Below are 25,016 nucleotides of genomic sequence, written 5' to 3' on the forward strand. Positions count from 1 at the left end.
GCTAAGTCCATGCACCACAACTACTGAGCCCGCATGCCACGACTACTGAAGCCCGCGAGCCTAGAGCCCATGCTCCGCAACAAGAGAAGCCACCGCAATGAGAAGCCCGCGCACCACAACGAAGAGTAGCCCCGCTCGCCGCAACTACAGAAAGCCCGCGCGCAGCAATGAGCACCCAATGCAACCAAATAAATAAACAAATAAATACATTTATTAAAGAAAAAGAATGAAAACTAAACTTTTTAAGCCTAGTCTTTCAGAACAGTAGAATGGGCTCCCAAAGAACCTTTCAAATGCTAATTTTTCTCTTTTCCTTACAAATTCTATAATCTAATAAATTATATACTTGCACTGTTTCTTAGATGTTCAATTGCTTTCCTGATTCCATTTTTTTTCATATGTATTCACCTTTGCCCAAAATGCTTTTCTCTTTCCATCTCAGTTTTTTTGGTTTTGTTTTAAACATCTTTATTGGAGTATAATTGCTTGACAATGGTGTGTTAGTTTCTGCTTTATAACAAAGTGAATCAGCTATACATATACATATATCCCCATATCTCCTCCCTCTTGCATCTCCCTCCCACCCTCCCGATCCCACCCCTCTAGCTGGTCACACCACACTGAGCTGATCTCCCTGTGCTATGCGGCTGCTTCCCACTAACTATCTATTTTACATTTGGTAGTATATGAGTCCGTGCCACTCTCTCACTTCGTCCCAGCTTCCCCTTCCCCCTCCCCGTGTCCTCACGTCTGTTCTCTACGTCTGCGTCTTTATTCCTGTCCTGCATCCATCTCACTGTTTATCCAGTGTAACTCTCTTCTCACACTAGTAGATGCTTGAGAGGTATTTTAAAATAATTTTTGTCAGCTTCCTGTCTGAATCGTGATTTCCCTCTCTTAGGTTCCAGGGCTGCTGCTGCTTCAGAGCAGTCAGCTCAACTACAAGACACGAAGATTGATAATCTAGCAGACACTAAAGCCATTAAACAGAAAGGGGAGATCCACAGTAAGAGGACCGTTCCTAAGGAAGCCTGGCCCGAAGAGAAGAAATCCTTGCAAATAGATATTGCAGGTAATGGGGAGTGGGGTAGGGGGTGTGAGAGAGAGAGAGCATGCACACGCAAACGCCTGTGTCTACGTGTTTCCACTTAATTCTGATGAGACTATAGTCTCACAATTTAAACAGAGTTCCATCTTTTTATTTTTTGCTTTCTTATGCATATCACTTCAGTGCTTCTTTGTCTGTGTGGATGTATGTATTTATTTGTAAGATAATTGTTACTTCTGGGAAAAGACACTGGCAATTTAGAAACAAAATTACAATTAAATACCCAAGGCTGATAGTATTAGAAGTGAAGTATCATGTCTCAACACTGAAACAGGGGAGGGAAAGCTTAAGGCATTCCAGATGACTGTGACAAAGACAGAAAGAATCTCAATACAAACTTTTAAAAAATTACAATAAAAAAGACCCAAGATCAAATCTATTTATGTTCACCCATGGCCCCCTTTTTCTAATAACATAAAAGAAAAGTGTATAGGACACAAGCCATTACTACCTAGCTGTCAAAGGAAAACTGGATATCCACATGCAGAAGAATTAATTTGGACCATTACCTTTTACCATATACAAAATTAACCCAAAATGGATCAAAGATCCAAACAGAAGAGCTAAAATTATAAAACTCTTAGAAGAAAACATGGGGGGAAAGCTTCATGACATTGGATTTGGCAATGATTTCGTGGCTATGACACCAACAGTATAGGCAACAAAAGCAAAAATAAATAAATTATACTATATCAGAATTTAAAACTCTGCTTCAAAGGACACAATCAACAGAGTTAAAAGACAACCTGTGGAATAGGAGAAAATATTTGCAAATCATGATAAGTGACCAATATCCAGATTATATATGGAACTTCTAAAAGTCAACAACAAAGAAACCCAATTTAAAAATGGGTAAAGGACTCGAATAGACACTTCTCCAGGGAGTATATATGAATGGCCAACAAGTATATGAAAAGATGCTTAATATCACTAATCATCAAAGAAATGCAAATCAAAACCACAATGAGATACTACTGCACACCTATTAGGATGGGTAGTATCAAAAGAACAGAAAATAACAATCGTTGTCAAGGATGCAGAGAAATTGGATCCCTTGTGCACTGCTGGTGGAAATATAAAATGGCACAGCCATTATGGAAAACAGTGTGGAGGTTCCTAAAAAATTAAAAATAGAATGACGATATGATACAGCAATCCCACTTCTGGGTGTATATCCAAAGGAATTCAAAGCAGGATCTCACAGATATCTGCACACCCATGTTCATTGCAGCATTACTCACGATAATCAAGATACGTCCATCAGCAGATGAATGGATAAATATAATGTGATATCTATACAATAGAATGTTATGCAGCCTTAAAAGAAGAAAATCCTGTCACATGCTATAACATAGGTGAATCTCAAGGACCTTGTGCTGAGTGAAATAAGCCAGTCACAAAAAGATAAACACTGTATATTCCGCCTACGTGAAGTATCTGAAATAGTGAAAATCATAGAAACAAAGTAGAAAAGTGGCTGCCAACGGCTGGGGAGAGAAAGGAGGGGGAGTTCATGTTTATTGGGTATAGAGTTTCAGTGTTGCAAGATGAAGATGTTCTAGAGATCTGTTGTGCAACAGTGTGAACATACTTAACACTGCTGAACTGTATGCTTAAAAATTGGTTAAGATGGTAAATTTAATCTTCTGTGTTTATCACACACAAAAAAGAATGTGTAAGATGAAAAAACAACATTGCAATTCTGCAGTGGGTAGTCTAGGAGACATAGCTTGGAAAAGAAAGATGGAAATATAACCTGCAGAAGCATACTCTAGCCCAGGCCGCACAGAGGAGGTGAGCGGCGGGCGGGCGAGCGAGAGAAACTTCATCTGCAGCTCCCTATCGCTCCCCATTCCTCACGTTACCGCCTGAACCATCCCCCCACCCCCCAACCCCGTCTGTGGAAAAATTGTCTTCCATGACACCGGTCCCTGGTGGCAAAAAGGTTGGGGACCGCTGCCCTAGAGGACCCTCAAGGAGAAATGGATAATACAGAACACTAGAGAGCTTGAACACACATACTTAGCCCATGACAGACCATAGAAATGAAATTAAAAAAAAAAAAAGCAGAGTTAGAGAAACATCTGGAAATATTGAGGTTGATGTGTATAAATGTTTGTATGCTTTTAAAACACAACCTTTCAAATGCTCATAGAACATTTTTTTTTCAAACAGCTTTTTTAATATGTAATGCACATATATAATTCTCCCACTTAAAGTGTACCATTTAATGATTTTTACCCTATTCACAGATATGTGCAACCATCAACACAGTTGACTTTAGAACATTTTTATCACCTCAGAAAGAAACTCTATACCCCTTAGCTATCACCCCTCTATTTCCTCATCACCCACCTCCCCCCAAGCCCTAAGTCAACCACTGATCTACTTTGTCTCTATTATAAATTTTCCTATTCTAGACCTTAATACAAATGGAATCATTTAATGTGTGGACTTTTGTGACTGGCTTCTTGTAACTCAGCATGATGTTTTTGGGTTCATCCAAGTTAGGGCTTGTATCATTATTTTATTCCTTCTAATGGCTCAATAATATTTCATCGTATGTATGTATCACAGTTTGTTTATCTGTTTGTTGATGGACATTTGGTTGTTTCCACCTTTTGGCTACTATGAATAATGCTTTTATAAAATAATGATTTTATATTTATAAAATATAAATGCTTTTCTATTCATGTACAGGTTTTTATATGGACAATATGTTTTCATTTGTCTTGGGTACGTACCCAGGAATGGAATTCCTAGATCATGTGATAACTTTATATTTCATCATCTGAGGAGTTGTCAGACTGTTTGCCAAAGTGGCTGCACCATTTTACATTCCCAGTAGCAATGTATGAGGATTTCAATTTCTCTACTAACTCACCAACACTTATTATCTGACTTTTTCATTGGATCTATTCTAGTGGATGTGAAGTTGTATCTCATTTTGCTTTTGATTTGCATTTGCCTCCTGATTATGATGTTGAACATCTTTCTGTGTGCTTATTGGCCAGTTGTGTGTTATCCTTGGAGAAATGTGTATTCAGATCCTGGCCTGGTTTTTATTTGGGCTATTTCTCTTTTTTATTGAGTTTTAAGAGTTCTATGTATTCTAGATACACATTCTTATCAAAATTTTGATTTTGATATATTCTCCCATTCTGTGAGTTAAAATTGGGAAGTATGAGTCCTCCAACATGACCTTATTTTTCATGATTGTCTTGGCTCTTCTGGGTCCTTGACAATTCCATATGCTTGCAAAATTTCTACTAAGAAATCAGCTAGGATTCTGATAGGGATTGTGTTGAATCTGTGATCACTTTGGTGAGAATTGCTTTCTTAACAGTAAGTCCGTGGACTTGGGATGTTTGATTTAGATAGATATTTATTGATTTAGATATTTATTTAGATATTCTTTAATTTCTTGCAGTCATTTTTTGTAGCTTTCAGAGTAGAAGTTTTTCTCTTCTTATGTTAAATTTACATTAATATTTTAATTTTTTTGAGGCTGTTGTGAACAGAATGGTTTCCTTTTGCTTTTCTTTTTGTTTTTGGCTGTGCTGCTTGACTTGAGGGATCTTAGTTCCCCAACCAGGGATCTAACTTATGCCCTCTTGCAGTGGAATTGCAGAGTCCTAACCACTGGACTGCCAGAGAATTCCCCCAGAATGGTTTTCTTAATTTCATTTTCAGTTTGTTAATTGCAAGTATATCATAATACAATTGATTTTTTTAATATTTAACTTTTATCCTGCAACGATGCTGACTCGTTTATTAGTTCTAAATGGTGAATGGGATTGTTTGCTTAATTGGTCTTTCTTAGCTTTCGTTGTTAGTATGTAGAAATGCAGCAGATTTCTGTGTATTAATTTCATATCCTGAAACTTTAGCGAATTCACTGATGAGCTCTAGTAGTTTTCTGGTAGCAGCTTTAGGATTTTATAGTATCATGTCATCTGTAAAAACTGACAGTTTTACTTCTTCTTTTCCAATTTGGATTCGTTTTATTTCTTTTTCTTCTCTGCTTGCCGTGACTAGGACCTTCAAAACTATGTTGAAAAAAAGTGGCGAGAGTGGACATCCTTGTCTTGTTCCTGATCTTAGGGGAAATGCTTTCAGCTTTTCACCATTGAGTATAATGTTAGCTGTGGGTTTGTCATATATGGCCTTTATTGTGTTGAGGTATGTTCTCTCTGTGCCCACTTTCTAGAGAGTTTTTATCATAAATGTGTGTTGAAATTTGTCAAAAGCTTTTTCTGCATCTATTGAGATGATCATATGTTTTTTTTTTAATAAATTTATTTTATTTATTTATTTTTGGCTGTGTTGGGTCTTCATTACTGTGTGCGGGCTTTCTCTAGTTGCAACGAGCGGGGGCTACTCTTTGTTGCGGTGTGCGGGCTTCTCATTGCGGTGGCTTCTCTTTGTTGCGGAGCACAGGCTCTAGGCGCACAGGCTTCAGTAGTTGTAGCACGCGGGCTCAGTAGTTGTGGCTCACAGGCTCTAGAGCACAGGCTCAGCAGTTGTGGCACACGGGCTTAGTTGCTTCACGGCATGTGGGATCTTCCGGGACCAGGGCTCGAATCCGTGTCCCCTGCAGTGGCAGGTGGATTCTTAACCACGGTGCCACCAGGGAAGCCCGATCATATGGTTTTTATTCTTCAGTTTGTTAATGCGGTGTATCACACTGATTGATTTGCAGATATTGAAAAATCCTTGCATCCCTGGGATGAATCCCACGTGATCATGGTGTATGAGCCTTTTAATTTATTAGTGGATTCGGTTTGCTAGTATTTTGTAGAGGATTTTTGCATCTATGTTCATCAGTGGTATTGGTCTGTAGTTTTCTTTTGTGTAATATCTTTATCTGGTTTTGGTATCAGGGTGATGGTGGCCTCCTAGAATGAGTTCAGAAGTTTTCTTTCCTCTGCAAACTTTTGGAAGGGTTTCAGAAGGATGGGTGTTAACTCTTCTCAATGTTTGGTAGAATTCACCTGTGAAGCCATTTGGTCCTGGACTTTTCTTTGTTGGGAATTTTTAAATTGCTGATTCAATTTCAGTTCTGGTAATTGGTCTGTTCATATTTTCTGTGTCTTCCTGATTCAGTCTTGGGAGGTTGTACCTTTCTAAGAATTCATCAGTTCCTTCTAGGTTGTCCGTTTTATTGGCATGTAGTTGCTCATAGTAGTCTCTTATGATCCTTTGTATTTCTGTGGTGTCGGTTGTAACTTCTCCTTTTTCATTTCTGATTTTATTGATTGGGGCCCTCTCCCTTTTTTTCTTGATGAGTCTTCCTAAAGGTTTATCAATTTTGTTTATATTTTCAAAGAGCCAGCTTTTAGTTTCATTGATCTTTCCTATTGTTTTTTTTAGTCTCTATTTCATTTATTTCTGCTCTGATATTTATGATTTCTTTCCTTCTACTAACTTTGGTTTTTATTTATTCTTCTTTCTCTACTTGCTTTAGATGTAAGTTTAGGTTGTTAATTTGAGATTTTTCTTGTTTCCTGAGGTAAGCCTGTATTACTATAAACTTCCCTCTTAGAACTGCTTTGTCTGCGTCCCATAAGTCTTGGATCATCGTGCTTTCGTTTTCATTTGTCTCTAGGTAGTTTTTGATTTCCTCTTTGATTTCTTCAGTGATCCATCAGTTGTTTAGTAGCATATTGTTTAGCCTCCACGTGTTTGTGGTTTTTGCAGGTTTTTTTTCTTGTAGGTGATTTCTAGTTCCATAGAGTTGTGGTTGGAAAAGAAGCTTGATATGATTTCAGTTTTCTTAAATTTACCAAGGCTTGTTTTGTGGCCTAACATGTGATCTGTCCTGGAGAATGTTACATGTGCACTTGAAAAGAATGTGCATTCTGCTGCTTTTGGGTGGAATGCTCTATAAATATCAGTTAAGTCCCTTTGGTCTAATGTGTTATTTAAGGCCTGTGTTTCCCTGTTGATTTTCTCTCTGGATGATCTGTCCATTGATGTAAGTCAGGTGTTAAAGTCCTTACTATTATTGTGCTGCTGTTGATTTCTCCTTTTATGTCTATTAATATTTTGCCTTCTGTATTCAGGTGCTCCTATGTTGGGTGCATATATATTTACAGTTGTTATATCTTCTTCTTGGATTGATCCCTTGATCATTCTGTAGTGTCCTTCTTTGTCTCCTGTGACAGTTTTTATTTTAAAGTTGATTTCATCTAATATAAATATTGGTACTCTGGCTTTCTTTCGATTTTCATTTGTGTGGACTACCTTTTCCATCCCCTCACTTTTAGTCTGTATGTGTCTCTAGATCTGTAGTGAGTCTCTTGTAGGCAGCAAATACACGGGTCTTATTTTTGTATCCATTCAGCCAGTTTGTGTCTTTTGGTTGGAGCATTCAGTCTGTTTACGTTTAAGGTAATTATCGATATGTATGTTCGTACTGTCATTTTGTTAATTGTTTTGGATTTGTTTCTGTAGGTCTTTTTTTCCCCCTTCTTTTGTTCTCTTCTCTTGTGATTTGATGACTATCTTCAGTGTTATGTTTAGATTCCTTTTTTGTGTATGTGTGTATCTGTTACAGATTTTTGGCTTGTGGTTACCTTGAGGTTATTGTATAGCAGTCTCTGTATACATATGGTGATTCTTCTAAATTGCTGATGTCTTAATTTCAAATGCATTTGCCATTACCCTCCATGTGTACTCTCCTCCCCTCATGATTACTGTTTTTTATGTCATGTTTTACATCAAATTGTTTTGTGTATCCCTTAACTGCTTATCGTGGATACAGATGATTTTACTACTTTCGTCTTTTAATCTTCCTGCTAGCTTTGTTTGCGAATGATTTCCTACCTTTACTGTATGTTTACTGGTGAGCTTTTTTGTTCCATAGTTTTCTTATATCTAGTTGTGGCCTTTTCTTTTGCACCTGGAGAAGTTCCTTTAACATTTGTTGTAAAGCTGGTTTAGTGGTGCTGAATTCTTTTAGCCTTTGCTTGTCTGTACAGCTTTTGATTTCTCTGTCAAATCTGAACAAGAGCCTTGCTGAGTAGAGTATTCTTGGATGTAGGTTCTTCCCTTTCATCACTTTAAATATATCATGCCAGTCCCTTCCGACCTGCAGAGTGCCTGCTGAAAAGTCAACTGATAGTCTTATGGGAGTTCCTTTGTATGTTATTTGCTGCTTTCCCCTTGCTGCTTTTAGTATTCTCTGTATCTTTAATTCTTGACATTTTGATTACAGCGTGTCTTGGTGTGTTCCTCTTTGGGTTATCCTGTATGGGATTTTCTGCGCTTCTTGGACTTGGATGACTATTTCCTTTCCCAGGTTAGGGAGGTTTTCAGCTATTATCTCTTCAAATATTTTCCTGAGCTCTTTCTTTCAAATATGTTCCCGGGCTCTTTCTCTCTTCTTCTGGGACCCCTGTAGTGCGAATATTAGTGCTCTTGATGTTGTCTCAGAGATCTTTTAAACCGTTCTCATTTCTTTTCTTTTTTAAATCTTTTTTCTGTTCAGTGGCAGTGATTTCCACTACTCTGTCTTCCAGCTCACTGATCCATTCTTCTGAATCCTTTAGTCTACTTTGATTCCTTGCACTGTATTTTTCATTTCAGTTATTGTATTCTTCATCTCTGGTTGTTCTTTACATTTTCTAACTCTTTTCTTAAAACTTATAACTTCTCGTTCTGTGCATCCATTCTCCTCCTGAGTTCTTTGATCATCTGTATGATCATTACTCTGAACTATTTCTTGGGTAGATTGCCTATTTCCACTTCACTTAGTTCTTCTTCTGGGATTTTATCTTGTTCCTTCATCTGAAACATATTGCTCTGCCATCTCATTTTGTCAATAAGTTGCTATTTGTATTTTTATGTATGTAGTAGGTAAGTTACATCTGTCAACCTTGGAGAAGTGGCCCTCTGTAGGAGGCGTCCTGTGCATTTCAGCAGCACACTCCCCTCTCGTTACCCAAGCTGTGTGCTCTAGGGGTTCACCCTAAGAGGGCTACTTGGGCCTTCTGTTGTGGTGGGCTAACTATGTGGGCAGTCTGGTAGGCCCCTAGTCTGGTTGGTTGCCAGGTCCTGCCTTGTGTGGATGCTGCTGGCTGCTGTTTAGCAGGGCCTGGTCACAACGTGGCTGGTTGCAGAATGCTAGGGGCCCCGGGGCTAATGCTGGCTCACTGGTGGGTGGAGTCAGGGTCCTGAAGACCCTAGGGTTGTTGCCTACCCACTGGTAGTTGAAGCCAGATCATGGGGTTAGTGCTGGTCTACTGGCAGGCAGAGCTGGTCCCTGGAGTCCAGCTGCAGGGTCCTGGGATCCCAGAGCTCATTTCAGATTGTTGAGGGGGTGGTGTCGGTTCCTGACACAGTTGGGTACAGGGTCTGGAGTGTCCTGAAGGTTTCCTTGGCCTGCTAGTGGGCCAGTCCAAGGCCCAGCTGGTCCCAGGGTAGGCTCTGGCCCGCATTGAGGAATCATAGTTTTCTTGCTTTTGGTGCCTGCATCCTGGTGAATGAGACTGGTCTAGAAGCTTGGCCTGGCTTCCTGGTGGGAGAGTCCTGTGCCTGTCTACTGGTGGGTGGTGCTGGGTCTTGGCCCTCTGGTGGGCTGGGCCATGTCTAGGGGCTAGTCCAAAGGCAGCTGTGAGCTTTTTTGTCTTTAGGCAGCCTGTCTGCTAATGGGTGGAGCTGTGTCCTGACCCAGTTAGTTCTTTGGCCTGAGGCGTCCCAGCACTGTTGCCTGCAGGCTGTTGGGTGGGGCCAGGTTTTGGAGCTAATGAGCCAATATGTCATCCACCAACAGTGTTCCCCAATATGTCTGCCACCAGTGTCTATGTCCCCAGGGTGAGCCGCAGCCACCCTCCCCCAACCCCTGCCGCTCCAGGAGACTCTCCAAGACGAGCAGGTAGGTCTGGCCCAGGCTCCTATCAAATTACTTCTTTGGCCCTGTGTCCCAGGGTATATGAGATTTCATGTGCACCCTTTAAGGGTGATATCTCTATTTTCCCCAGTCCTGTGGGGCTCCTGCAATTAAGCCTTTCTGGCCTTCAAAGCCAAATGCTCTGTGGGCTCATCTCAACAATGCCAGACCCCCAACCTGGGAGAACCTCTGGAATATATTTACTCTCCAGTTTTCGTTGCCTACATAGGGGTTATGGAATTTGATTATATTGTGAGTCTCCCCCTATTACCGGTTTTGTTGCCGTTCCTTCTTTATGTCTTTTGGTGTAGGAGATCTTTTCTGGTGGGTTCCAGTGTTTTGTGTGTGTGCGTTTTTTTTTTATTGGTTGCTCTGCGGATAGTTGTGATTTTGGTGTGCTTGTGAGAGGAGGTGAGCTCAAGGTCTTTTTACTCTGCCATCTTGCCCACTTTCCTCTATACCACATTTTCTTTTTTTTTGTTTTGTTTTAATTTTTATTGGAGTATAGTTGCTTTACAGTGTTGTGTTAGTTTCTACTGTACAGCAAAGTGAACCAGCTATATATATATATATATATATATATATATATATATATATATATATCCCCTCTTTTTTGGATTTCCTTCCCATTTAGGTCACCACAGAGCATTGAGTAGAATTCCCTGTGCTATATACAGTAGGTTCTCATCAGTTATCTATTTTATACATAGTATCAATAGTGTATATATGTCAGTCCCAATCTCCCAATTCCTCCCACCCCCCCCCATACCACACTTTCCTTATCTATTCATCCATCAGTGGACACTTAGGTGGTTTCCATGTCTTGGCTATTTTAAATAATGCTGCAGTGAGCACAGATCTACGAATATCTCTCCAAGACCAAGCTTTCAATTGTTTTGTGTGTAGACCCAGAAGCAGAATTGCTGGATCGTATGGTAGTTGCATTTTAACTCTTTGGGTAACCTCCATACTGATTTCCATAGTGGCAACACCAATTACATTCTCACTAACAGTGCACAGAAAAAGGAACCTTTAGCTCCATAACCTCACTAATGCTTGTTATTTCTTGTCTTTTTGATGATAGCCATTCTAACAGGTGTGAGGTGATATCTCATTGTGGTTTTGGTTTACATTTCCCTGATGATTATTGGTGCTGAGCATCTTTTCCTGTATTTGTTAGCCATTCGTATGTCTTCTTCACAAAAATGTCTATTAAGATCCTGTGCCCTCATTTTTTAATTGGGTTGTTTGTTTGTTTGTTTTTATTTGAGTTGAATTCTTTGTCTATTTTGGATGTTAACCCCTTGTCAGATATGTCATTTGCAAATATCTTCTTCCATTCAGTAGTCTGATGGTTTCTTTTGCTGTGCAGAAGCCTTTCAGTTGGATGTACTCCTACTATTTACTTTCACTTTTGTTGTCTTTGCTTTGGGCGTCAAATTCAAAAAATTATTGCTAACACCAGTGTCAAAGCTCTTACTGCCTATGTTTTCTTCTAGGAATTTTATGGTTTCAGACCTTACATTTAAATCTTCAATCCATTTAGAATTGATTTTTGTGTATGGTGTAAGATAACGCTTCAGTTTCATTCTTTTGCATGTGGCTATCGAGTTTTCCCAGTACCATTTATTGAAGAGACTATCCTTTCCCCATTGTATATTCTTGGCTGCTTTGTCATAAGGTAATTGACCTTATATGTGTGAGTTTATTTCTGGTCTCTCTATTCTTTTCCATTGATCTACATGTCTGTTTTTATGTCAGTACTATACCATTTTGATTACTGTAGCTTTGTAATATAGTTTGAAATCAGGAAGTGTGATGCCTACAGTTTTCTTCTACTTTTTAAAGATTGCTTTGGCTATTTGGAGTCTTTTGTGGTTACATACAAATTTTAGGATTGTTCAATTTTTGTGAAAAATGCCATTGGAATTTTGATAGGGATTGCATTGAATCTGTAGATTGTTTTGAGTAGTATGGACATTTTAACAATATTAATTCTTCCAATCTGTGAACACAGAATATTTTCCCATTTGTTCATGTCTTTTTCAGCTTTTTTCATCAATGTTTTCAGTATACAGGTCTTTCACCTCCTTGGTTAAATTTATTCCTAGGTATTTTATTCTTTTGATGCAATTATGAACAGGATTGTTTTAATTTGTTTTTCTGGCAGTTTATTATTAATGTATAGAAATGCAACAGATCTTTGTCTGTTAAATAATTTTGTATACTGCAACTTTACTGAATGTTTTAGTTGTAACAGTTTTTTTGGTGGCGTCTTTAGGGTTTTCTATATCTAAAACCATGTCATTTTCACATAGTGACAATTTTGCTTCTCTTCTGATTTGGGTGCCTTTTGTTTCTTTTTCTTGCCTAATTGCTCTGGCTAGAACTTCCAATACTGTGTTCAATAAACGTGATGCCGGTGGATATCCTTGTCTTGTTCCTGATCTTAGAGGAAATGCTTTCCATTTTTCAACATTGAGTATGTTAGCTATGGTCTTGTCAGAAATGGTCGTGAGCTATGTTTCCTGTATACCTACTTTGGTGAGAGTTTTTATCATGAATGGATTTTGAGTTTTCTCAAATGCTTTTTCTACATCTATTGACTATATGATTTTTGTCCTTTATTTGGTTAGTGTCATGTACCACATTGATTGATTTGTAAGATGTTGAATCATCCTTGCATTCCTGGAATAAATCCCACTTGATCATAGTGTATAATCCTTTTAATATATTATTGAATTTGGTGTGCTAATGTTTTGTTTGGTTTCTTTTTGCATCTATGTTCATCAGGGATATTGGCTTGTAATTTTTTTGTAGTGTATCTACACTGGGTATCTAGGTAACGTCTGGATAACAGGGTAATGTGGGCCTTATAAAATAAGTTTGGAAGTGTTCTCTCCTGTTCTGCTTATTGGAAGAGTTTGAGAATCTTTCATATTAATCCTTCCTTAAGTATTCGGTAGAATTCAGCAGTGAAGCCACCTGGTCCTGGACTTTTGTTCATTGGGAGGTTTGAGAGTCTTTTTATCCTTTAGATATAAAAGCAGACTCCATGTATCCCACTATATTTTCGGGAAATTGTCTTAGGGATTCCCAGAGTATTTTGTGAAAATTCTGATTACCAATAATCTATAGAGAAGGTAAAATGGATCCCATAGTTACAAGTGATACTGTGTTTCATATGTATGTCTGTTTCTTCCATGACTTAGAACTCTAAAAATGTGTATGGAAACTGAATTAACGTTTGCAATTATGGTTTATAGTTGTTAAGATGTTCTACATCTTAAAATGCCTATTTTGATATAGAATGACTGTCAAAATGTGAAGATGGAAGATGGTAAATTATAGTAGGTGTATTTTACCACAATAAAAAAAATGGAGGGGGTGTGAAGATGGTTCAGAAAAAAGAATTTTTCAAGGCTCTAAAACATACAAAGAGTTGGAGTTTTAAAAATTCCATCCATTTAATTACTGATGATAAAAATAAAGTCTCAGGTTTCTTAGCTGAAAATGAGATTAATAATACCTCTCTCTCAGTTTGATAAGAGGGGAAAAAACAGATATAGAGCATATATCATAATAGCCCACACATAGCAAGCAGTAATACATAGCAGCTGCTGTTACAATCCCAAGAACCTAAATGCCCTCCTCAAGGTCATACAGCCAGTCTGTGGCAGAATCCAGCCCAGAATCTGGGTCTTTTGATCCTGAGTCTCTTAAACTATTACCATGCCAATCTAGCCACTAGGCACAAGGCATGAATCCTTTGTCCAGGCAGTGAATTTTCTGAATCTTTATATAGACCATTCTTTCCTTCAGTCTTTGTTTTGTATCTAAAGAATTAAATGTGAATACTATTTCTAAAGGGAATGCAAATATTTTGAAAGTCCTTCAAAATCTTTTTTTTTTTTTTTTTCACCTTTTCAGAGTCCAGATGTCATTCAGAATTTGAAAATACCACCCATTCTGTCTTCAGGTCAGCTAAGTTTTACTTTCATCATCCAGTGCACCTACCAAGTGATCAAGATTTTTGCCATGAATCCTTAGGAAGAAGAGTTTTCATGAGGCATTCTTGGAAAGATTCCTTTCAGCATCATCCAGACAAACAAAGAGAACACACTTGTCTTCCTTCCTCTTATCAAAATGTGGCAAAGACAAAGTCAGATTATACCAGAATAGAGAGCCTCAGTATCAATGTAAGCTTGGAAAACAAAGAAGTACAGCATACTACTAAAAGTCAGGCTAGAGATTTTCCAAAATATGACAAACAAGTTAATGACCTAAAAAGGGATCATAAGGCCACCCCAGAGTTAACAACTCAGCACACTGTGAGTTTAAATGAACTCTGGAACAGGTATCAGGAGCGACAGAGGCAACAGAAACCTCCTGAGTTCAGTGCCAAGAAGGAACTTTCCTTGGTGGAGCGACTTGATCGTTTGGCTAAACTTCTTCAGCGTCCCATCACACATTCTCTCCAGCCCTCAGAAAGTACACAGGATGATAGCAAGGGGGAACAAGATGTTAAGGAATGGAGTGGTAGACAGCAACAGCAGAACAACAAGCTTCAGAAAAACAAACGGTATAAAAGCCTGGAGAAATGCCGTAAAAACACAGGCGATCTTAAAAAAAAAACAAGGTTCTTTCTACTCATCAAGCTGGGAGGGCCAATCAGATTACAATTGAACAGATTAAATTTGATAAATATATTCTGAGAAAACAGCCAGGTTTTCATTATATAAATAACACTTCTTCAGATTCTAGACACTCAGAGGAGAGTGAGCTGCTCACAGATACTGCCGCCAACATCCTTTCCACCACCACTTCTGTGGAATCAGATATATTGACCCAAACAGATAAGGAAGTGACTCTGCATGAGAGGGGCAGCTCTATTTCCACCATTGATACTGCCCGACTGACTGAGCCATGCTTTTGGCCATGAAAGAGTTTGTTTGTCACCCAGGCGAATTAAACTAGACAGCAGCATCACCGACCATCAGAGGAGATACCTTGAGAAGCGGAGCGAGAAAAACAAGAAACCATTGAATACAGGTTACCCCCAAATTACTTCAGAGCACACCAGAAGGAAACACATCCAGGTACATGGCTACAAATTCCATCTGGCAATGTGACTGCATTTTTCATGGACTTTTTAGTTAAGCTTTGCACACAGGTGAAAAATAGCCAATTGCCCTTTCCTCACTATAACATTTCTTACCAGCTGGAAAAGAGTGAGAAAGTGTAGTACAGTGCTGTTTGAGTCGTCATGCTTTTCATCAACACTCATTTACGAATTACCCTTTGGATGAAAGGCTTTGCTGCTAAATGCTTCAAAATCTGCAAAGTCTATACCTTTGGTACAGGGGAGCTTCAAGTTTAGAATGACCTCCATTCTGAACAATATTGCCTGGTTTTTTTGCCTGTTGGTTTTTGTTTATTCATTCCTTCCTGTCTTTTAAGAAATTTTGAGGTGCTTTTAAGCGCGCGCACACACACACACACACACACATACATATATAAGTAATATGATATGATTGTTTTTTAAGTAAATGAAGAATTGGAATGATGGAAAATTAGACTGAAGCCAGGGAGGGGTGAGCTACAACATGATTTGAAAAATAAATACATGAAGAATTAAGAGTGACGGGAAGGCAAGTTGATACCTTGTGGATGTGGTTGCTAAAAATGAGCCACAAATTTTGCTTTATGTTTTCTAGCAATTAGTGTTGCTAGAATTTTGTGATCACTTACATAACTCGAATATAAAAGCAAGCGAAATTTTCAAAAGCATTACAGATATTTCTGGTACTGAGACTTCTTAAATTTCTCTCGTCTGTCCTCATAAAGAAGGCGTTGTGGTGTAACAAAATCCTCAACGGCGTCCTTACAGTACATTCTCAGTAACAACAATCATGTAAGGCTAATAGGGCCTTAGTTTAGGGAATTCCATAAAGGCAGATTTCAAGGGGTCAGTAAATGCAGACCATTACTTTAACCCAAGATAAAATTGATTTGGAGAGGTGCTCTCCAAATAGGGATACTTGCAAAATGGTTCATTGGAGTATGAACCTTTTAAAATTTATATTTTTGTATATGTTTTACAGGGCATGAGTACAGCAATAATATATAATTTATAAATAAGTATCTACTTTAGTAGTTTGTACTCAAAAATATTTTATCAGTGGGACCCCATGATCAAAACAATTTGGAGACCACTAGTTTAGCTGAAAGAAGGCACAAAACATTCAGACATTTAACCATAAATATTATTTCTCAATTGAGTTTTTGGTAGGTATTAAATGACAGTAATTACACATATAAATAGTACAATCAGACTCTTTTTTAAAGTAAGCCAAAAATTGGGACAGACACAGATTGAGGCTTTTTGTTCCATAGAGGAGGTAGGGGGAAAGGATGCAGATAGAGGGGTTTTTGGTGTGTGTACTAGAATACATATACGTAACAAAGTTTACAGTTTTATCATTTTAAAGTATGCAGTTCAGTGGCGCTGAGTATATTCACAGTGTCTTACAACTATCACCACTATCTAGTTCCAGAGCTTTTTCATCACCCTAGTGGAAACCTCATACCCATTAAGCAGTTACTCTCTATTCCCCCTTCCTACCAGCCCCTGTCAATCACTAATCTACTTTTTGCCTCTGTGACCTTGCCTATTCTGGTTATTTCATTTAATTGGAATCATATCATATGTGGCCTTTGTGTCAGTCTTCTTTGACTCTAGAATAATCTTTCTGAGATTTATCCATGTCCCAGCATCTGTCAGTACTTCATTGCTTTTTATGGCTGAATAATATTTCATTATATGTTTAGACACATTTTGTCTATGTGTTCATCCATTCATGAACATTTAGGTTGTTTCTACCTTTTGGCTATTGTGAATAGACCTGATATGCACATTTGTGTACAAGTTTTTATTTGAACCGCTACATACAGTTCTTTTGGGTATACATGTAAGAGTTGAAAATGCTGGGTCATTTGGTAGTTTTATTTTAAGCTTATTTAGGAACCATCAAACTGTTTTTCACAGTGGCCACACCATTTTACATTCCCAGCAGCAATTTCTAAGGGTTCCAATTTCTCCACATTCACCAACACTCTTTGTTTACTTTTTTTTTTTTTTTTTTGCCATCCCAGTAGGTACAAAGTGGTATCTCACACTCATTGTCATTTTGATTGTGGTTTGTTTTGCCTTTCCCTTTGCATAATGACTAATGATGTTAAGTATCTTTTTATGTGCTTGTTGGCCATTTTAAAAATTTAATTAATTAATTAATTAATTAATTTTTGGCTGCATTTGGTCTTCGTTGCTGTGCATAGGCTTTCTCTAGTTGTGGCGAGCGGGGGCTACTCTTCGTTGTGGCGTGTGGGCTTCTCATTGCGGTGGCGTCTCTCGTTGCAAAGCACGGGCCCTAGGTGCGTGGGCTTCAGTAGTTGTGGCTTGCTGGCTCAGTACTTGTGGCTCGTGGGCTCTAGAGTGCAGGCTCAGTAGTGTGGCGCCTGGGCTTAGTTGCTCCGTGGCATGTGGGATCTTCCTGGACCAGGGCATGAACCCTGCGTTGTCAGGTGGATTCTTAACCACTGAGCCACCAGGGAAGTCCCTGCCCACTTTTTAATTAAGTTGTTTGGCCTTTTTGTTTTTGAGTTGTAAGAGTTCTTCATATATTCTGGATTGTGGAATCTTATCAGATGTGTAATTTGCAAATATTTGCTTCCACTCTCTGGGTTGTGTTTTCACTCACTTACTACTGTTTTGTGAAGCACAGCAGTTTACTTTCAGTGAAGCCCCAGTGTACCTATTTTTTCTTTTGTTGCCTGTGCTTTTGGTGTCATATTTAAGAAACCATTGCCAAATCCAAAGTCATGAAGATTTGTCCGTATATTTTCTTTCAAGAATTTTATACTTTTAGTTCTTTCATTTGCATCTTGGATGTATATTGAGTTAATTTATTTATATGGTATGAGGTAGGGGTCAAACATTCTTTCCACATGGAATTGTCCCAAAATCAGCTGTTGAGACTGTTCTTTCTCCATTGAATGGTCTTGGCACCCTTGTCAAAAATCAGTTGACCATAGATGTGAGGGTTTATTTCTAGGCTCTCAGTTCTGTTCCATTGATCTATATGCCGATCTGTATGCCATTACTGCACTGATCTGGTTACTGGAGCTTTGTTGTAAGTTTTAAAATTGAGAAGTATGAGTCTTCCAACTTTGTTCTTTTTAAAGACTGTTTTGGCCAATCAGGGCCCTTGTGTCTCCATATGAATTTTAGGATCAGCTTTTTTTCATTTCTGCTGAAAAGGTTGTTGGGAATCTTATGTTAATTGCATTTAATATGTAGCTTGCTTTGGGGTTTATTGCCATCTTAACAACATTGTCTTCCAGCCGATGAACACAGGATGTTTTTCAATTTATTTAGGTCTTTAATTTCTTCCAGTAAGGTCTTGTAGTTGCCAATGTACAAGTGTTATACCTTCTTGTCTAAATTCATTCCTAAGTATTTGATTCTCGTGTTTTCTTTCTTTTTCTTTATTATTTTTAATTGTGGTAATATATGCATAACAAAATTTATCATCTTAACCATTTTTTCTTTGTAATTCTAGTTTATTTATTTTTCTTCCAGTTTTATCGATTTAATTGACATACAGCACTGTTTGTTTGAGTACAGCATAATGATTTGACTTACATACATCATGAAATGATTATCACAGTAAGTTTAGTGAACATCTATCATCTCATACAGATACCAAATTAAAGACATAGAAAAAAATATTTTCCTTGTGATGAGAACTCTTAGGATTTACTCTCTTAACCACTTTCATCTATAATATACAGCAGTGTTAGTTTTATTTATCATGTTGTACATTACATCCTTAAGAGTTGTTTACCTTATAACTGGAAGTTTGACTGCCCTCAACCAATTCCCACTCCCTCCCCCCACCCGTTGCCTCTGTTAACCACAAATCTGATCTCTTTCTATGAGTTTGTTATCTTGTTTCTGAAGTATAATTAATCTACAACATTCTGTTAGTTCCTGTGCACAAAATAGTGATTTGATATTTCTATACATTTCAAACACCACGGTAAGTCTAGTTACGATATGCCACTATGCAAAGATATTACATAGTTATTGACTGTATTCCCCACACTGTACACTTAATACCCGAGACTCATTTGTTTTACAAATGGAAGTTTGGACTTCTTAATCTCCCTCACTTATTTCTTTCCTCCCTTCACCACCTCCCCTCTGACAACCACCTGTTTGTTTTCTATCTATAACTCTGTTTCTGTTTTGTTATGTTTGTTTGTTTTGGTTTTTAGATTTCACTTAGCATAATACCCTCTAGGTCCATCCATGTTGTTGCAAATGGCAAGATTTCATTCTTTTTATGGCTGAGCAATATTCCATTTCATAAATATATACACCACATTTTCTTTATCCATGGGCATTTAGGTTGCTTCCATATCTTGGCTATTGTAAATAATGCTGCAGTGACCATAGGGGTGTATATACCTTTTCGAATGAGTGTTTTTGTTTTCTTCAGAAAAATACCCATATGTTAATTGTTGGATCATGTGATAGTTCTGTTTTTAATTTTGTGAGGAGCCTCCAAACTGTTTTCCATAGTGGCTGCACCAATTTACATTCCCACCAACAGTGCACGAGTGTTCCCTTTTCTCTTCATCCTTGCCAGTACTTGTTGTATTTTGCTAATAGCCATTCTGACAAGTGGGAGGTGATATTTCATTGTGGTTTTGATTTTCATTTCCCTGATGATTAATGATGTTGAGCATCTTTTCATGTGCCTCTTGGCCATCTGTATGTCTTCTTTGCAAAAATGTCTATTCAGATCCTTTGCCCATTTTTAAAAATCAGGTTGTTTGGGTTTTTGATGTTGAGTTGTATGAGTTCTTTGTATATTCTGGGTATTAACCCCTTATCAGATAGATTGCTTGCAGATATCTTCTCCCATTCAGTAGATGATAGTTCCCTTCACTGTGGAAAAGCTCTTTAGTTTGATGTAGTCCCATTTGTTTATTTTTGGTTTTGTTTCCCTTGCCTGAGGAGACATATGCAAAAAAAAATTATTAAGATCAGTGTCAAAGAGCTTAGTGCCTGTGTTTTCTTCAAGAAGTTTTGTCTCTTTTTTTGGTTGTGGTTTCAGTTCTTACATTTAAGTCTTTAATCCATTTTGAATTTGTTTTTGTGCATGGTGTAGTTTAATGGTATTAAATACATTCATATTGTTGTGCAGACATCACCGTCACCCATCTCTAGAACTCTTTTCATCTTGCAAAACTGAATTTCTACATTGACTCAAATAGCAACTCCCCATTCCACCTTATGCTCAAGCCCCTGGCAACCACCATTCTAAGAATTTGACTACTCTAGGTACCTCACGTAATTGGAATACAGTATTTGTCCTTAAGTAACAAGTTTACTTCACTTAGCATAATGTCCTCAAGGATCATCAGTGTTGTACTATCTGACAGGATTGTCTTTTTTTTAAGACTGAATGATACTGCGTTGTATGTATATACCACATTTTGTTTGTTCATTCATTCATCCATCCGTTAATAGATACTTGTGTTGCTTCCACCTTTAGACCATTGTGAATAATGCTGCTATGAACATGAGTGTACAAATATCCATTCAAGATCCTACTTTCAATTTTGGGGGTTACATATCCAGAAGTGGAATGGCTGGATTATATGGTAGTTCTATTTTTAATTATTTGAGGAACCACCCTACTGTTTTCCACAGCAGCTGCCCATTTTACAGTCCCACCAACAGCACACAATGGTTCCACTTTTTCCACATCTTTGTCAACACTTGTTATTTTCTGTTTTTTTTTTTATAGTGGCATCCTAGTGTGTATGAAGTGATATGTTTTTGACTTGCATTTCTTTCATGATTATATTGAGCATCTTTTTATATACTTCTTGGCCATTTGTATATCATCTTTGGAGAAATGTCTATTCAAGTACTTTGCCCATTCTTGAATCGCGTTATTTTTTGGTCATTGAGTTGTAGTAGTTCTTTACATATTCTGAGTATTAACCTCTTATCAGATATATGATTTATAAATTTTTCTCCCAATCAGTGGGTTGCCTTCTCACCTTTGTTGATTGTGTCCTTTGATGCCCAGAAATTTTTAATATTGATGTAGTCCCAATTGTCGAGTTTTACTTTTGCTGCCTGTGCTTTTGGTGTCATATCTAAGAAGTCATTACCAAGTCCAATGCCATGAAGCTTTTCCCCTGTGTGTTCTTCCAAGAATGTTATGGTTTTAGGTCTTTAATCCATTTTGAGGTAATTTTTGTATACGATGTAAGATAAGGCTCCAACTTCATTCTTTTTTTTTTTTCCCCATTTCATTCTTTTTAAGAGCATGTGCATATCCAGTTTTCCCAGCACCATTTGTTAAGGAGACTGCTCTTTTCCTGTTGAATGGTCTTGGCCCCTTGTCAAGGGTCAGAGATCATTTGACCATGTGGCACAAAGGTTTATTTCTGGGCTCTCTATTCTAGTCCATTGATCTATTTATCTTTATGCCAGTACCACAGTGTTATTGTATTACTGTTTTGAAATCAGGAAGTGTGAATCCTCCAACTTTGTTGTTCTCTTTCAAAGTTGTTTTGGTTCTTCAGGGTTTCTTATCATTTTTAATGATTTCTTATTGTTTTCCATTTTTTTTATTGCTATATGATTTTCTTTGAGTTGTTTTTTTTTGCTAACTTAGCAGCCATGTAATTAACAAATATGCTTAAGCCACTGTCTCAATGTACCACTCAGATATGAAATAGTATCTATTGACTCCATTATATAAAAAATTAAGAAACTGGTTGCACTTGCCCTACTTCTCCCCACTCTCCACCTACACACACTTCCCCCAACATAACAATATTCGTTAATTTTGTGAATGTTGTCTCAGTTCATTATGGTAGTATTACTACTGTATTGATTAGCTTTATTTTTAAGAAGTATAGCATTTTTCTTCCATGTTATAAGCAAAATCACCATTTTATGTGTTTTTTAAAGGGAGTCAATATCATCAGTCTTTTCAGTGTAACTGTTTGTGAGTTTATTAATTTAAATAATTTTATTATTTAGCTAGATTTTTCAACAGTTGTTCAGGAGTGAGCATCTCTTCAGTTCTTATAAATTTGAGATTATCATTCTGTAACCTTTGTATAGGAATAACAACTTGTTTGGGTATAAAACTTTTGAATAATAATCTTTAATTCAAAACTCAGTCAGATTTGCTCCCCCTTTCTGGGCACATACAATTAATATTTCTGTGCCAGAGGCAACCCTAATATTTTTTCCCTATTGGATCCTGGATTGTTGTTGGGTTTTTAAAATTTAAGTTTTCTTACTTTCCCAGGGTATGTCTCAGCGTTGGTCAATCTCTATTGATTTTTTAAAAATAAAATTTACATACCTTACAATTCATTCTTGTAAAGTATACAATTCAGTGGTTTTTAATATATTCAGAGGAGGTTATACAACTGTCACCACTAATTCCAGAACTTTTTGTCATACCAAAAAGAAACCCTGTGCCCCTTCACAGTCATTTCCTAGCCTTCAACCATTAATCTACTTTCTGTATCTATGGATTTGCCCATTGGGCACATTTTCTATAAGCAAATCATGCAATATGTGGCCTTTTGTGTCTGGCTTCTTTTACTTAATATTTTCAAGGTTCATCCATTTTGTAGCAGGAATCAGTACTTGTTGTTTGTTATGAACAGTAACAAACAGTATTTCAAATACATATACAACATGTTTATTCATGAGTTGTTGGACATGTGGATTGTTTCTGCTTTTTTGGCCATTATGAAAAATGCTGCTGTAAACATTAATGCACAGGTTTTTGTGTGGACATGTTCCTTCAATTTTCTTACGTATATACCTAGGCGTAGAATTGCTGGATCATATGGTAACTCTGTTTAAGCTTCTGAGTAACTGCCAAAGTGTTTTCCAAAGTGGCTGCACCATTTTATATTCCCACCTGGATCATATTTCAGTTTGTCTACATCCTCATCAACACTTGTTGTCTGTCTTTTGATAATAACTATCTTAATGGGTGTGAAGAGGTATCTCACTTTTTAATGATTTTAATTTGCATTTCGCTAATGACTAAGATGTTGAGCATCTTTTCATATGCTTATTGGCCATTTGTTTACCTTTAGAGAAATGTCTATTCCAATCCTTTGCCCATTTTAAAATTGGCTTATTTGTCATTTTATTACTGAGTTCTGTTTCTTTGTCTATTCTGAATACAAGTCCCTTATTAGGATATGTTTTGCAAACATGTTCTTTCATTCTGTGCCATCCTTTTCACTTTCTTGATGACTTTACTTGTGGTACAAAAGTTTTAATTTTGACAAAGTACAATTTGTCTGTTTCTTCTTTTGTCACTTGTGCTTTTCATGTCATATCTAAAACTATTGTCTAACCCAAGGTTACAAAATATTTACTCTTTATTTTCTTCTAAAAGTTTTATAATTGTAGTTCTTACTTTTAGTTCTATGATCATTTTTTAGTTAACTTTTGTTATGTGGCATTGAGGTAGTACAGTTTTATTCTTTTGCCTGTGGATAGCCAGTGTCGTAGTACCATTTGTTGCAAAGACTATTCTTTCTTCCATTGAATTGTCTGGGCACCCTTGGCAAAAATCAATTGATCATAAGAAAAAAAAAAATCAGAAAAATAAAAATAAACTTTAAAAATGAAAAAAAAAAGCGATTGATTATAAATGTAAGGGTTTATTCTAGACTATAAACCCTATTTTATTGATCTATATGTCACTCTTTATGCCACTACCACACTGTCTAATTAGTGTGACTCCTCCAACTTTGTTTTTTCTTTTTCAAGATTGTTTTATCTATTCTTAGGTCATAGGAATATTCAGATCAGCTTGTCAATAATTTCTGCCAAAAAGAAAAAAAAAAAGACAACTTGAATCTTGGGTAGGGATTGCATTGAAACTGTAGAAAAATTTAGGGAGTACTGCTGTCATAACGATATAAAATCTTCTAATCCATGAACTGGGGTGTTTTTCCATTTATTTAGGTCATCTTTAATTTCTTCAACGATGTTTGTGGGTTCCACTTCTTTGTAGTTTGGCACTTCTGTTGTTAAAAGTATCCCTGAGGGGGGAGAAGAGAAGATGGCGGAAGAGTAAGACGCGGAGATCACCTTCCTTCCCACAGATACAGTAGAAATACATCTACACGTGGAACTGCTCCTACAGAACACCCACTGAATGCTGGCAGAAAACGTCAGACCTCCCAAAAGGCAAGAAACTCCCCCCGTACTTGGGTAGGGCAAAAGAAAAAAGAAATAACAGAGACAAAAGAATAGGGACGGCACCTGCACCAGTGGGAGGGAGCTGTGAAGGAGGAAAGATTTCCACGCACTAGGAAGCCCCTTCGCGGGCAGAGACTGCGGGTGGCAGAGGGGGGAAGCTTCGGAGCCACGGAGGAGAGCGCAGCCACAGGGGTGCAGAGGGCAAAGCGGAGAGATTCCCGCACGGAGGATCAGTGCCGACCAGCACTCAGCAGCCCGAGAGGCTTGTCGGCTCACCCGCCGGGGCGGGCGGGGCTGGGAGTTGAGGCTCGGGCTTCGGTCGGATCGCAGGGAGAGGACTGGGGTTGGCGGCGTGAACACAGCCTGAAGGGGTTAGCGCACCACAGCTGGCTGGGAGGGAGACCGGGAAAAAGTCTGCAGCTGCCGAAGAGGCAAGAGACTTTTTCTTGCCTCTTTGTTTCGCGGCGCGCAAGGAGAGGGAATTCAGAGCGCCGCCTAAACGAACTCCAGAGATTGGCGCGAGCCGCGGCTATCAGCGCGGACCCCAGAGACGGGCGTGAGACGCTGGGGCTGCTGCTGCCGCCTCCAAAAATCCTGTGTGCGAGCACAGGTCACTCTCCACACCGCCCCTCCCAGGAGCCTGTGCAGCCCACCACTGCCAGGGTCCCGTGATCCAGGGA

General features: G+C 38.1%; 1 long non-coding RNA gene across 1 annotated transcript; it reads left to right on the forward strand.

The window, feature by feature from the left end:
* Positions 1 to 394: 394 nt before the first annotated feature.
* LOC309621902 lies at positions 395 to 16,451 on the forward strand. The gene is made up of 2 exons (XR_014240325.1): positions 395 to 1,072; positions 13,932 to 16,451. It is a non-coding gene; the product is annotated as an uncharacterized lncRNA (long non-coding RNA).
* The last annotated feature ends 8,565 nt before the right edge of the window (positions 16,452 to 25,016 follow it).

Source organism: Balaenoptera borealis (assembly GCF_965194805.1).
Source record: "Balaenoptera borealis genome assembly, contig: HAP1_SCAFFOLD_1135, whole genome shotgun sequence".
Taxonomy (NCBI): domain Eukaryota; kingdom Metazoa; phylum Chordata; class Mammalia; order Artiodactyla; family Balaenopteridae; genus Balaenoptera; species Balaenoptera borealis.